General features: G+C 34.9%; 1 pseudogene; it reads left to right on the top strand.

Annotated features, from left to right (window-relative positions):
- Positions 1–6,361: 6,361 nt before the first annotated feature.
- Positions 6,362–15,503, top strand: part of LOC105987278 — a 58,283-nt pseudogene continuing 49,141 nt past the window's right edge.

The following is a 15,503-nucleotide window of genomic DNA, read 5'->3' as shown; positions in this document are numbered from 1 at the left end:
GACAGTTAACTCAGGAACATTGGTTGTGATAGCTTTGGTGTTTGTTTAGATGCATCTCACAAGTAATTTGTTTTTTCATAATAGATTTTTTCAGATTTGTTAAAAATAAAAAAAATCAAACTTATAGTCTAGCATTTAAAAGTATGTCTAGTGGCTCAAGTGGTAGAGCACTAGCCTTGAGCTGAAGAGCTGAGGGACAGTGCCCAGGCCCAGAGTTCAGGCCCTACAACTGACAAAAAAAAGTAAAAGTATGTCTATTGTTCTTCATAGGGTATATATTTATAATCTCTAATTCTGTTAAACAGTCCACTACCCTTTTCTGTTTCCCTTTTCTTTCTCTTCAGGCTCAAATTCATGATATCTTGTTAATTTTTATGTAATTTCAAAAGCCATTCATAAAAAAAAAAGGCTGGAGATAGAAAACTTATTAGGTGAAGTAACCAGGCTCAGAAAGGCAAGTATCTCATCATATTGCCTTTCATATGTGGATGCTAGGCTTAAATGCAAACATATATGCAAATGGATAGAAGACAAGGTCAAACATATATATATTTATATATATATACACACACATATATAGGTAACTGTAGTTACATCTATAATACATTTACATATCTATCCAGTTAGACAAAAGCATGGTATATGTAGCTGTGAGATACCATGATGAAACCCCTGTGAGCAATTAACATTCACTTTAACAGGAATGACTATTAAGAAGTCAGAATATGTCAAGTCTTGTTGGAGTTGTAGTTACTCCTGATGGTGGAAAGACAGAGAGGGGATAGAGTGTGAATAAGTCAAATATTCTATCACACGTGTGAAGATGGAATGAGCTATGTATAGAAAAGGAGAGGGGGAAGGAGGGAGAATGATAGAGAATGTGAATCTGATTAAGATGCATGGCATAAAGAAATGGACATGATAGAACAAACCCTTCTTACAGCTGATGCCAATATATAAACACCACCCTACAGCTTATCTCAAAATTGTAGCTTAGAGTAAGGGAAATCCATGAAAGCTGGGAGTAAAATGAAATTTAAGTAGATGAGGATGAGTGTTAAAAAAAGGCAGAATTGTGAGTCAGCCCCATATGCAGACTTCCAGGATGACATATTAATCTTCAGGTCAGAGACAATGAAACTGATCTCAAATTTGTCTTTCATGGCTATGGAAGATGAATAATCATATTTTTCTTAGACCCTTGGGAGCTTTAAGATTCTTTTTTTAAACACAGAAGTACAGTAGGCTACTGTCAATAGAGATACAGAGGAACAGGGAGGCTAATAGGTATCTATGGGGTTAAGATAAAAGAAATAATTTACCTGACAAATCTTGGCAATTCATTCATGACAAAAACTCAGCTTGAATGAAGAATATATATGTATATTTATGTTTATATACTCTCCACCTCTCTCTCTCTCTCTCTCTCTCTTTCTATTTCTCTCTCTCTATATATGTCTTCAATGTTTTGATGTTAAACTGGAGGTTTTATTTTCACTGACTAGATTTCAATATTATCTTTTTGGCCTAAACCACACTCATAAAGCAGCTTCTAGTTTTCAATTTCTAGTTTTGAGCAGACTTAAAACAGAACAAAGCCTTAATATATACATATAGAAAATTCTCTGTGTGAGTATTTCTGGATATTTATGACCTTTCTCCTCAATTTTTTAGAGTTGACAGGCAATAACAATGTTTTTAAATATAAATTCAATTTATCAAATCTTTCCATATTATTCAAATCAGTTTCCACAGAAACTCCATTCTTTGCTTTCGCATTGATTTTCATAATAATAAATTACATAATGAGACTGACAAATCCAAATAGCAGGAAGAATGGGAACCAATACTGCTGATTTACTGGGGAAGGGAGAAGTAAATAATGGAAGCCGATCTTCTAGCAGTTGTGAGCTTTCATTGTGTTCTGGGTATCAAGCTCTACAGAGGGGATGAATAAGTTTGGAAAGTTGAATTAGTAGAAATTTATTAACAGCATTTACACTCATCAGAGGCATAAGAGAAGTGGAGCAGAAGTGCTGAACAAAAATCTAACATTATGTAAGTATGAATTATGTATATGTTCTATACATAGCACTTCCCTGAAGCGCCTATTCTCAAGGAATTTGCATTTTTAATAAATTTATAAATTTATAATTAATCAAGTTATGATGAAAGTTGAGGGAAAATACTAGGAGAGAAAGAAAGAAAATGAATATTATTTCAGATGAGATTTTTAATTAGGGCATCCCTCCAAAGGTGACCTTTGAGCCAGGCTTTAGTAGTTCATGCCTGTAATCGTAGCTACTCAAGAAACTGAGATCTGAGAATTGGAGTTCAAAGCCAACCAGCACAGGAAAGTCTGTGAAACTCTTATCTCTAATTAAGCACCAATAAAGCCAGGAATGGAGGTGTAACTCAAGTAAGAGAACACTAGCCTTGAGCCAAAAAGCTTAGGGATAGCGTCCAGACTCTGACTTCAAGCCCCAGAATTGACACAACAACAACAAAAGATGATCTTTGTGTAGACATTAGGATATCAGAATTGTACTACAGGCAGAGATGGGAATTATTTGGCTTGGTCAAAGACATACAAGAATACTATTGTAGCCAGAAGAGTGAATATCTTGCAGATATTTAAGAACATCAGCAAAATAGCCTATTTATATTTAAAAGGACCATTCTTTCTAGCAACAGCAGAACTTGAATTTATGAACTAGATTCTGCTAAGCCCAGAGCATATCAGTTTGGATCCTGTTTGGCATAAGGGCAATGTTAAAACCTATTACTGTAAACCAAAATTCTCTAAAATTTCTTTAATTTTGGTGAATGCTGTGCTAACATCTCTAGTTGTCAGTAGCATTTCATCTAAATAAAATTTATTCTTGACTTACCCAATCACTTAAGGACCACCCTCAATTAGCTGTTAAGCAGCTCAACCTTGTTTCCTTTTGTTATTATTTCTTTGTTATTATTATAGGTCATTCTAACCTATCATTTCAAGTCTCTAAGTGCCATTTTTTTCTGGATCAAATACACATGTCAAATAGCTATCAAAGAGAAACTTAAAAAGACAAGGAGATTTCTAAATTGACTTTATTTACCTGCTTAAATACTTTCTCTTAGGCAGATATTACAGGGCCTCACACCTGAAAATTCTAGTTACTTAAGAAGCTAAGACTCAATGGATTGCAATTGAAGGCTAACCTGGGTGGAATAGTCTGCAAGACTTCATCTCCCAAATAACCAGCCAAAAGCTGGCCTGGAGGTTTGTCTTACGTTGGAGATCACAGCCAAGCAAGCAGGCTGAGGAGGCATGAAGCTCTGTGTTCAAACTGAGGTACTAGGCCAAATGATCAATCATCAATCAATCAACCAATCACTCTCTGACTGGCCATACTTTGATAATAGGCTAAACTCTTGACATGATCCACAAAACCCTTTAACATTTCCTTCATTGTATTTATCTACTTCTCATGCCTTACAGCCACCATTCTTTTTTGATATATAGGTACTATTCGGAAGTGTTTTCTTTTGGCAACCATCCTAAGATGTTTTCTAAATTAAGACCATTTCATTTTAGCATGAAACACTCAAAGCCTTTCTTTGTTTCCTTCCTTTTCCTCCCTCCCTTCCTCTTTGTCTCTCTCTCTTTCTCTCCTTGCTTCCTTCCTTCCTTCCTCTACCACCCCCCTTTACCATATCTTGGCTTGAATTTACAGTCCCATGCTCTTTCTCTGCTTGATTGCTTATGCCTGTTGCTCTGCTATTTGACCCAAGCACCAGCAAATCTTTTTGTTAGTAAATTGGAAATAGACTCTCACAGACTTTACTTTTTGGGCTGGCTTCAGATCACAGTATTCTGATCTTAGCTTCCTGAGTGGCAAGATTAAGTGTAAGCCACCAATGTCTGACCTAGATTTTTAGAATCCCAGTATTGCTCCTATAAAACTCCACCATTCTTTGATCTGTATCTAGATTGTATTAGTGTATTTGCTTAATCTCACATAGATTTAACCTTCTAGGCAAATATTCTCTCAAATCAAAGGCCATTTCTCTTATATTCTCAGAATTATTTAATATCTGGCCTGTAATGGTGTTTAATAATTTGGTAATGAATGAGTTAATCTTCATCCTAACTTAGCAGTCTTTATTGGTCATCTTGTATCACTTCTAATGTCCAGAAGTTGACAGTACTGTTTGTTAACAATTCTTTTTTATTGCAATTTTATTGATGCAATTCTCTTTTGTGTTAGGTATTTTATTTTATTTTAATACATATTTTATTGTAAAGATACTGTACAGATGGGTTACAGTTTCATGAGCAATGTAATGAGTATATTTCCTATCGAGCATTGTTACCCCTTCCTTTGTTTTTTCCCTACCATCCCTTCCTTCCCCCCCCCAACGCCTCCCTCCCCACCCAAAATTGTAAATTTCATTTTCAATGTAGTATCTTGTATATTTCATTGTTACAATGGGTCAACCTCTATCCTTATTTCAGCATTTTGTTATTCTTGAATGAAGAAACTAGAATTTGGCCCTATTCTGTATGAATGTCTTCACAATAAAATAGAATCCTCATTTCAAGAATATCAGAGTAGACTTGATAAAACAATGCACATATAAAAGGAATTATCATGTAATATTTTTTCTATTCCTCACCAAGATGCTGGAGAGGGTAATATGGTACACTGTAGTAAATCTTCCCCTATTATATTATTTAAAATTAATATTTACCTCATCTCTTCTGATTGCTTTCTGTTTTCTTTATCTTTTTTCTTGAATTTTCCACCATACAGCAATAAATATTACAGGTACATATATGTATATACATATGTGTGTATGTGTATCATATGTATTTGCATTTGTGCCTTTGTTTGTGTGTGTTTGTAACTTCCTGCCATTGCTAGAAAGCATTGTACTTCCAGGTTTCACACCATCATTGACTCCATCCACGGTTAAATGATTCATTTTAATAACTGGTATATCCCTAAAATTTGAATGATGGCTGAATTATGGAGACTGCTCAATAAACACTTTTTGAATAAATGAGGGTTCATCAATAACCTGAGAATCTCCTATATCCTCATATTTGTTGTATAACCAAATCATATAAATAAAGGTTTAGAGGACAGCTGGAGTTGCTTATGGGATGTGCACTAGAATCTATTATGAAGCAAATTGTGGAGATGCTGTTATGCAGAAGTTGAGAATCTGATTGATTGGACAGAAACAGATGAGGTCCTTGGTAACAGGAAGAAAAAAATAATGGTTACTAGGACAACCTTATTGAAATCAGCTTTTTAACTTGTCAAGCCAGGTCTTCATTGCTATCTTGTGTGTGTGTGTGTGTGTGTGTGTGTGTGTGTGTTGTATTTTAATTATTTATTAAAAATGTTTATAATCTGGGGCTGGGAAGGTGGCTCAGTGGTAGAGCGCTTGCCTTGCCTGCCTGAGGCCCTGGGTTCCATTCCTCAGCACCACATAAGCAAAAAGAAAAAAGCCGGAAGTGGCGCTGTGGCTCCAGTTTTATAGCGCTAGCCTTGAGCTGAAGAGCTGAGGGACAGTGCCCAGGCCCAGAGTTCAGGCCCCACGACCGGACCCAAAAAAAAATGTTTATAATCTAAAAAGTTGTTCTTGCAGCAGTAAAAAGTATAATGATGATCTATATTTTCTTAAAAGCATTATCAATTAATCAGCCTTTCCAGTGAAGAATGATGGCTTCCTGTTCTAAGGATCTATTACTGGTTGAGCTGTTTTAATATTTAATTGTTATTAATGTTTGTGTGGAATGATAGACCAATCTTTTCAATTGCAATTTCTTCTGAAGGTAGGCACACCAGCATTAAAGGTAAGTTCACCTTATGTAATAATGACCAACAAATACATGCTGAATAGATTCTAAATTCTCCTAGGATAATAGTGCCTACACTGAACACATGAAGAGCGTCTAAAACAGATGTCAAAGATGCAAACTGTACAGGCATATTTCTACTTAGGTTTTCTTCACACTGAAATATATTTGTACCTGCCTAGTAAGAGAAGATATTCAGGAAATACTACAAGGTGACACAGAAAGCAATTCAGGTAAAACTGGATGGGGAATAAAGTGACAAATCATTTTAAGATGTCCCTGTTTGAAGATTTCATTGGTTTCCTTAAGCACAATTTGTTTTATGATTTTTCCCCTCTGCAAGTAGCAAAGGATGCAAACAGCACCTCACTTTATTTCTGTGCCACTAATTATTTCAGCCCCCTCACCAAAAAAAATCTAGGCCAAATCTAAATTTAGGTTAATATGTAAGTGATTCTAACTTGTTTCCCAGCAATTGGGTGACCTCTGTGTCTTGCTGGCTAAGAAATGTGGAATGCAGGCCGTTTACAGCTGAAATTACACGAAGGTTGTCTCGCTGAAAGGTTGCAGAAAGACATTCTGTTGACGGTACAAGTTTTAAAATGGGAGTATACCACTCATCGTTCTTGTTTCCCCCACCCACCTCATTGATTTTTTTTTAATACCAGAAAGGCCTTCCAACCTCTGTGAGAAAATGGGTTTCTGAAGATGAACACAAAGCTGCTTTGAGCAGATTTGTACATCTCATTGTTGCAATGGGTCCACCTGTATCCCTATTTAAACAGTTTGTTTTTTCCCTTCTCCTCCACAAATTATACCAACATCAAATACAGTGAAAACAGGGGTTATACCGTGGGGGAGGGACATAAAAGCAACAAAGAAATATCTTATAAATATGTTGGAAACAATCGCAAGAAAGAAAAAAAAACATTTGAATCCTTATTTTGGGGTTCATTTCACCTAACATCAATTTATCTGACCTTTTCTGTTTGTCTCAGACATATACTAGTTATTGCAAATAAGGGAAACCATGGGACATATGTTTCTTTGGGCCTGGCTTACTTCACTTAATATAATTTTTCCCAAGTCTTTCCATTTCCTAACAAATGGGGCAATGTCATTCTTTGTGATGGAGGCATAGAATTCCATTGTGTATATATACCACCTTTTCTTGATCCATTCATCTACTGAGGGGCATCTGGGTTGGTTCCATATCTCAGCTATAGTAAATAATGTTGCAATAAACATAGTTGTGCTGGTAGCTTTAGTATGGTCTTGTTTGTTATCATTTGGGTAAATGCCTAAAAGTGAGATTGCTGGGTCATCAGGGAGCTCTATAGAATGGCTATAATCAAGAACTCTACTAACAACAGATGCTGGAAGGGATGTGGACAGAAGGGAACCCTACTGTTCAACCACTTTAGTAATTTTCTTAAAATCACTGTGAATGGCTACTACCTTACAACATAATAAGATTTTTAAAAACCACATGGCAATTGGCATATAAACATGAAAGTTACCATTATAGCAAAATCCTGGCTTTATACTCACAATCCTTCTGCCTCCTCTTTCTGAGTGATGGGACTATAAGCTGAACCACCAGGCCCTGCTCATTTTTACCAGCATTTTACTCGATTTGCACTTCTATTTATCTGTTACCTTTGATAATAATATCAAGCTGGACTGTGAGCAGACATGGGGACAAGGAGAGAGAAGCTAGGGGGAGACCACCATAATGGAATGACTCTGCAGGGCAAGGTACACTCTAGAGAATGTCTTACTTGGCCATTGATTGGCACTGTGCGCCTGGCCATTTTCTCCATTAACCAGGCAGTATATCATATGCTTCTATAACCACATCATTTCTATCTTCTCTTTTCATTTGTGCTCATATGTCATTTGTGGTTTCAACCCTCACTTCTTTTTAATCTCTTAGAAGATGACATTTTCGGTAAACAGGTCAGCAGCTTACGAGATAATGGCTTTAGCTCAACAAACTTTTTGATAATGTTCTCAGGTACTGAAGTGCTCCCCATGACTCTTTTTCACTTCTTCAGAACCAGAGTTCACAGTCTTTGCGATGTTTGTTCAATTATTTTTAGAAATATACCTAACATTTCCTGTGGAACTTGGCTTTTTAATGGAGGACATACTTCTAAACACACATTCGGTGCCTTCTCTTCACAATCAATGGTAGAAAGAAAAGCACGGTGCTCACCATATTTTCCTACGACATTGAATTCAACTCATAATACTTGTCTGTGCTTGAATTCTCCTGGTTGGTTATCAGTAAGACATTGTGTGTTATTGCACCTATGAAGTATGGAATTAAATCATGGCTCCACCAAGAATCCCAGTCCATGACTTAGATTACTTCCAACAAATCGTGTAGCACTATAAATGCAATATTGGCTTATTGATGTAAGGATTGCATGAATACCACATACATTTATCTTAAACATTAGAGATAGTTGGTATATAATGACCAGAACACAAAAGATATTCAAATAAGAATTAAGATTTTTCTGAAATCATTGGTATTATTTCCAACAATCTGCCATTTTGGGGGGGAATAATTCATATTTTCCTTCTGCTCACTTTTTTATTCAACTAGTATTGATTTGGGAGAGCTGTGGGTGAGGAACTACACTGAAAAAATGTAGATGGAAAAGACCCATGTCAATTTTTAAAGCACCTCAAAGTTTAAGAAAGGAGGTGGAACAATATATTAAAAACAACATATTCGGGGCTGGGAAGGTGGCTCAGTGGTAGAGCGCTTGCCTTGTATGCATGAGGCCCTGGGTTCAATTCCTCAACACCACATAAGCAAAAAGAAAAAAGCCGGAAGTGGCGCTGTGGCTCAAGTAGTAGAGTGCTAGCCTTGAGCTGAAGAGCTGAGGGACAACGCCCAGGCCCAGAGTTCAGGCCCCACGACTGGACCAAAAAAAAACAAAAAACAAAACATTTTCAAGGAATTATGATAATCACTTAACTGAGGTAACTACAGCGTTTCCATGCTTTTTAAAGATTAACAATACAAACAAAAACAAAACTTCCAGTGTTGTTTTAACATTTTCCCCTTTCTAACAAAGTGGGACCTTGTATCACACATTTTATTTCCAGGTTTCATGAGATATTTGCCATTTTCTCCTCTGGGTTTTGTAGAAGACACTGAGAAATATAAGTTTTTGTTCTATCAGTAAGTGCCACCATTTACTCAGAGACAATGTCTAGAAATAGGACACAGATCATTCAGACAACTCTTGGAAGTTATTTTTAAACTGGTAGAATCATCTGAAATGTTCTTTATCAGGTATCTTTGCCAAGACATAGTTTCCACGCAGCCAATTGCGGAGGTATTGTGTATAGTCAGATAACTTTGAAATATGTCTATACCCCTGCAACTCTTACAACAATTACATAGAGAACATTTTCATCATGTTTTACTTAGCACCTCCCACCTTTCTTTTCCCTCCCAGTTTCACCACCCCAGGCAATCACTGATCTGCTTTCTGTCATTGACTAATTTGCATTTCTGCAATTATAAATAAGATGAACAATGTGAACTCTTTTTCTTTCTAGCTATTTCATTATTTTGATATTCATCAACATATTTAAATGTTACAACAGCTCATTTTAATGAATAATATTCCATTTGCTTGTTGATTCTGAGTGATATTTCTGGGGCTAGAAGCTAAATTTTGATCAATAGAGCTTCTATAACTATTCATGTATATTTCATTATATGAATATGAAGTTATATTTCTTTTGAACAGATACCTGGTTAGATGTGCAGTTGGTAGTTATAAAAATGATTTTTTTTTGTTGCTTTGTATGTCCCTGCCCCACGGTATTTCACTGTATTTGATGTTGGTATAATTTGGGGAGGGGAAGGGAAAAAACAATTTGTTTAAATAGGGATACAGATTGACCCTTTGCAACAAGATGCTATGTCGAAAAATGAACTTTACAATTTAGGCTGGGAGGGGTGTGCGGGGTGCTGGGTGGTGGGGGTGTAGCTGAAGAGGTGGGAAGGAAGGGATGGTAGGGAAAAAGCAAAGGAGGAGGCAACAATGCTGGATAAGAAATGTACTCATTACCTTGCTCATGTAACTGTAACCCCTTTGTACAGTATTTTCACAATAAAAATTAAAAAAAAGAAAAGGCTGGGAAGATGGCTCAGTGGTAGAGCACTTGTCTTGCATGCATGAGGCCCTGGGTTCGATTCCTCAGTAGCATATAAGCAGAAAAAGCTGGAAGTGGCACTGTGGTTCAAATGGTAGAGCACAAGCCTTGAGCTGAAGAGCAGAGGGGAAAAAATATTTATATGGTTAATTTTTGGTGGCTAAAAAACTATCTCCCAAAATGATTGCATCAATTTTTCATTTCTACCACAAGTGTGTGAGTGGACCAGTTAATCCACACCCTCATGGGCTTTGTATGGCTATTTTTGATTTTTAATACTTCTATTAGATATATAGTGGTACCTTATATAATTTCAATTTCAATTTTCCCAAGTGACTGAGGGTGTTAAGTAGCTTATTAAATCACCATATATAATGTGTTTTTTGAAGTCTTTAAAAATCTGCTTATATATTTTTGCTTGTTAATTAAGTAATTGATTTTTTATTGTGAAAATACCTTACAGAGGGGTTACAATTACATGAGCAATGTAATGAGTACATTTCTTAAAATCTGCTTATATTTTAGGTGTAATATTTTTTAAAAAATTATTTCAAGAGTTTTGAAACTGTATTCTTGATATAAGTCCTTTCCCAGACTGTATGATTCATTGATTATTTCTTGTAACTTATGGTGTGAATGTGTGCTGTCTGTAAAGAAAGAAATTCTTAGTTTTGATGAAATGTATTTTTTTCACTTTTTTTTGGAGTGCTACACATAAGAAATTAGTGCGTGCGGAGGCATCACAGAGTTTTTCTAATATAATCTTCTTTACATGATTTATAGATTTAAAGTTTACATATAGCTCTATGGTATTTGTTATTTAATTTTTTCTGTGTCATACAGTAGGCAGAATTCAACTTATATTAATGTCACCTGTATTGTAATGATATGGGCACAATTGAAGATAATGGGAAACTGTAGAGATAAATAAAATATTTGACACAGACATAAGTAAAAAAAATTGTAATATGAGTCATTGGTGATATATCTGTGGACTCAATGTGTCATGTGGCCAAATTCAAGTTGGGTAAACATAGTTTGACAGCAGGAAAAAACCCAAGTGAAGTAAACTGGTGATTTTAGTGATCATAAGAGCAATAATAGTAAATCATTTCATTTCATGGACATGTTGTTTTGGCCAAGTATTTGCATGCCACACATGTCTATTTGCAACAACTTTTACAACTTTGTTGTACAACATTTTTCTTCATTAATACTCTTATTCATCCTCTTTATACTCATCATAGTAGTCTGTCTTTGCAGAAATTGCTTCTCTTGGCAGTTTTTGATACTTGTCTGTCTCCAGCACTTTTAACACACTTCATTTAGAGCACTATATATACCTAAGTGTTTACCTTTCTTATGCCACTCCTGACTGTGAATAATCTTTGGAAAAAGTGGTCATATAGTCTACAAAAGATGACATACCAGAACTCATTAAAAGCAAGGATAGTAAGTCTAGAATTAATTCTAACAAATAATTAAATAGTACACTTACTTTTTAGATGATTTTAGATAGAAGAGGCTAAGTACTCTAAGGTACTTTCAGAATAGGAGGTTATATTGAAAAAATTCAGACTAATATTAGGGACTCTAGACAGATATGAGATTTTTAGGTCATTGTAATGAGGGTCTGGCTTTTATATATCTAAAAAATATCTGAAAGTAGAATGATCTATTTTAAGAGCTTATTCCTGTCAGCAGAGTTTGTCCAACAAATGGTCTGTAAATACTTGGCAGGATTGTTGCATATTAAATCAGAGCATTCAGTGAGTCTAGATTAAAGCTCATCTTATTTAAATTTGTGACTTTCTTCAGGCATGATCCAAGGCTTGTGGGCATTACACAAATCTCTCTCCCCTCCCTTTTCTTGTCCTATGTTTCCTTCTCATTCCTTCTCTTTCCATTTTATTCTACTTCCTTCCCATTATATTCTCCATCAATAAGAATTCTATCAGCAAACATAGTTTAGCTCTTAATTCACATTCCTTTACCTATTTAAACATTATTTACTCCAGAGCGTTGTCTTGAATGCTGATACCTGAATGTTACACCTGATGAAAAGTCTGCAGTAGTGATCCTTTTCCTTTACTAAAGAATTATGGCTAATGACTGAAGCTAGTTTCGTCTTACCATGTTATTTTTAAAATTCTTGTTATTTAATCATCCTCATGATCTTATGAGATAGTAGGATGATTTCTATTTTACAAGTGGAAAATTTCCCAACCTCATTTAAACTTGTAAAGTCCACCGAGCTCTGATTCTCAAATCAAACTGTTGACTATGAAAATACACATTCTCTTCAAACATCTGATTTTTCCCTTAAACACATTAGTTTGTCCCATTTGCTCTTTCTTCTTTTTATTTTGTGTATTGCCATACAATTTTGATACCACCCTCTACTCTACAACTATTTTTCATCTAATGGAAACTTTCTTAGCTTTTCTAAACTTAGTTTGCTCTCTGCAAAAAGAATATAATACTAATTACTTTCAAGGGGTTTGGTAAAGACCAGATGAAAAAAAAATGAACTTCTTATATAGACTCAGATCATAGTAACTTTTCAGTAACTATTAACTATTATCATCCTATAATCCCATAATCCTCACTACTATTGTAGAATCAAAGGGGAATGTCTTTTTTAAAAAATACAAAATATAAACCACTTACAAATTGACATTTGAACCTCTTAAACGTTTATGAATTCATTTTAGGCCTACCAGGAAGGGATCCTGAATGTGGATCCATTGACTTATTACTGGTCTATATTGCACCACTTTGAGTGGGATTTACTAAAGTCAGTCTACAATAGACAATTATTCCTCCATGTTTATTAATGTAGAATTAGTTAAACGTGGAATAGATTTTTAACATTACATATTGAAATTTAACTAAAACATCAATTTCAAGATTGGTATTCCTTTCACTCAGTTTCATGGTATATTTAAAAAATGCTGAATCTTAGTATTATAAAATTAAGCAACATTATTATTTAGAAAAAATGGAAAAAACGTTTGGTTAACGTATATTCTGAATAAAGAAATGAAAACTTAGCTTCTTTATTTTAATTGATGCTTTCTTTTTATAAGCTTAGCCTTTGGGGTAAAATGAAAGCAGGGGAAAAGGTAACTTTTAGTGGAAGCTTAAATTCTTGAGTTTTAAAAAAAATTTTCTGTACTACACAGCTTAAAGTAGAAAATGGTTTTTACAAATACCAGGAAACATAAAAATACATCAACTGGTTACAAAATGCAAGGGATTAAAAAAAAGAGGTAAAGATAAAATTGACTGGAAATTGAAGTGAAAAGGATCCAAAGTAGGAAAATTTCAGGCCTCAGAAAATGCAATCAGAAGACTGTCAAATTTCACTGATATCTCAATGCTGCTGGTAGATTGATGGCTGCTGCTAATAATATATCAATGGAAATGTCTGTGGCAATGTTGTAGATGTTTTTATCAGCGTGAGAAAGGATGTCTGCTAAGATTGATATAAATAATGTACAGTCTTCTTTCATTGTTCATAAGTGCTTTTGATCATTATTTACAGAGCCTATTCTCTTTTTGACTTTCATTTGAAAATGGCATAGAATCATTATTTGCTTGTTCCTTTTTACTTAGTCTTATATACCTTATTATTCCAGGCTGTCATGGGTGATGTGTGTGTATGTATGTGAATGTGTATGTGAGCAAGCATGTACATATAAATAGGTATGTTCATGTGCATGAGTCATATATATGTATGTCTTGTTATTCCAGACTGTTATGGATACATGTTTGTGCATATGAATAGGTGTGTTCAAAGGTGAGTCATCTATGTGTGTGCATATATGTTCTTTGACAGTCTTATTTAAGCCATCTGCAATTTTTTTGTTTGTGCTCAGTGATCTAATAGCTTTGGATTGGGTACAAACAAAAATGAATTATCAGCAATAATAAATAGATTTTAGACTGCTCATATTCCACATGTTTGAAGAGACCATCTCAAATAACCATATAACATAGAATAATGAGAATGCAATATGCTCACCTAAACACTGGGGAGGAACATAAAGAAGGAACATATTTCCTTGCATATTAAAAATAATTTTTACATAAAGACTTAATGGGACAACATTTTTATTATTAAAAGCATGCTTGGTATTGTCACAATCTTTCAGTATGTGTGCTGAGTGAGTATGTGTGCTGAGAGTCTCATGAATTTATCAAGCTGCCTTTGGTGGATAGACTCATTCTAACAATCATTTTCCAGGTGAACCTGTTTCCATTTGAGCTGACAGTAAAAACTTCCTTTGAGAACCATTTGAATGGATGAAAGGAACTATTTTTTTCTCTTTATAACTAAATGATGTACACATGACACAACATATTTTAGAAAAATAAACCTTCTTGAGTTTGATGAGTGAAAATGTTGGAAGTATGGTCTTGTTTGTGATCATTTGGGACATTGCACCATTTGTTAGGAAATGGAAAGACTTGGAAAAAATTATATTAAATGAAGAAAACCAGGCCCAAAGAAACATAGGTCCCATGGTTTCCCTTATTTGCAATAACTAGTATATGTCTGAGACAAACAGAAAAGGTCAAATAAGTTGATAAGTATTCAAATGTTTTTTTTTTCTTTCATGCAATTGTTTCTAACATATTTATAAGATATTTCTTTGCTGCTTTGTATGTCCCCCACCCCACGGTATAACCCTTGCTTTCATTGTACTTGTTGGTATAATTTGTGGAGGGGAAGGACAAAAACAAATCGTTTAAATAGAGATACAGGTGGACTCATTGCAACAATGAGATGTACAAGTAGTTATGTCGAAAAACGAACTTTACATCTTTGGCAGGGGGTGCGGGGGGGGTAGAGGGGTGGAGGCGCAATGGGAAAGGAAGGGATGGGAAGGGGAAACAAAGGAGGAGACAACAATGCTTGATAAGAAATGTACTTATTATCTTGCCCATGTAATTGTAACCACTCTGTACGGTATTTTCACAATAAAAAATAAATAAATAAAAAATGTTGGAAGTAGATTCCTATTCAACCTGATTTTGTAATGAATGAGAATATATATCTCTATTTCATATGGGCTGTGGAGTTCTGTTGGCAATGCAGTTGTCATAAGCAGATCTCTCTCTCTCTCTCTCTCTCTCTCTCTCTATATATATATATATATACACATATGAAAATTACATACTGCAGCACAGATATTATTCAGTGAAAACTTTCATTTAAAATAAATAATAGCTAGATATTGCAAATAAGGGAAACCATTGGACCTATGTTTCTTTGGGCCTGGCTTACTTCACTTAATATAATTTTGTCCAAGTTTTTTCATTTCCTAACAAATGGGGCAATGTCATTCTTTCTGATGGCGGCATAGAATTCCATTGTGTATATATACCACATTTTCTTGATCCATTCATCTACTGAGGGGCATCTGGATTGGTTCCATATCTTAGCTATGGTAAATAA

This window comes from Dipodomys ordii, unplaced genomic scaffold, assembly GCF_000151885.1.
Source record: "Dipodomys ordii isolate 6190 unplaced genomic scaffold, Dord_2.0 Scaffold3, whole genome shotgun sequence".
In the NCBI taxonomy this organism is placed as follows: domain Eukaryota; kingdom Metazoa; phylum Chordata; class Mammalia; order Rodentia; family Heteromyidae; genus Dipodomys; species Dipodomys ordii.
The sequence above is the reverse complement of the archived record's forward strand: the minus strand, read 5'-3'. Positions and strand labels throughout refer to the sequence as shown.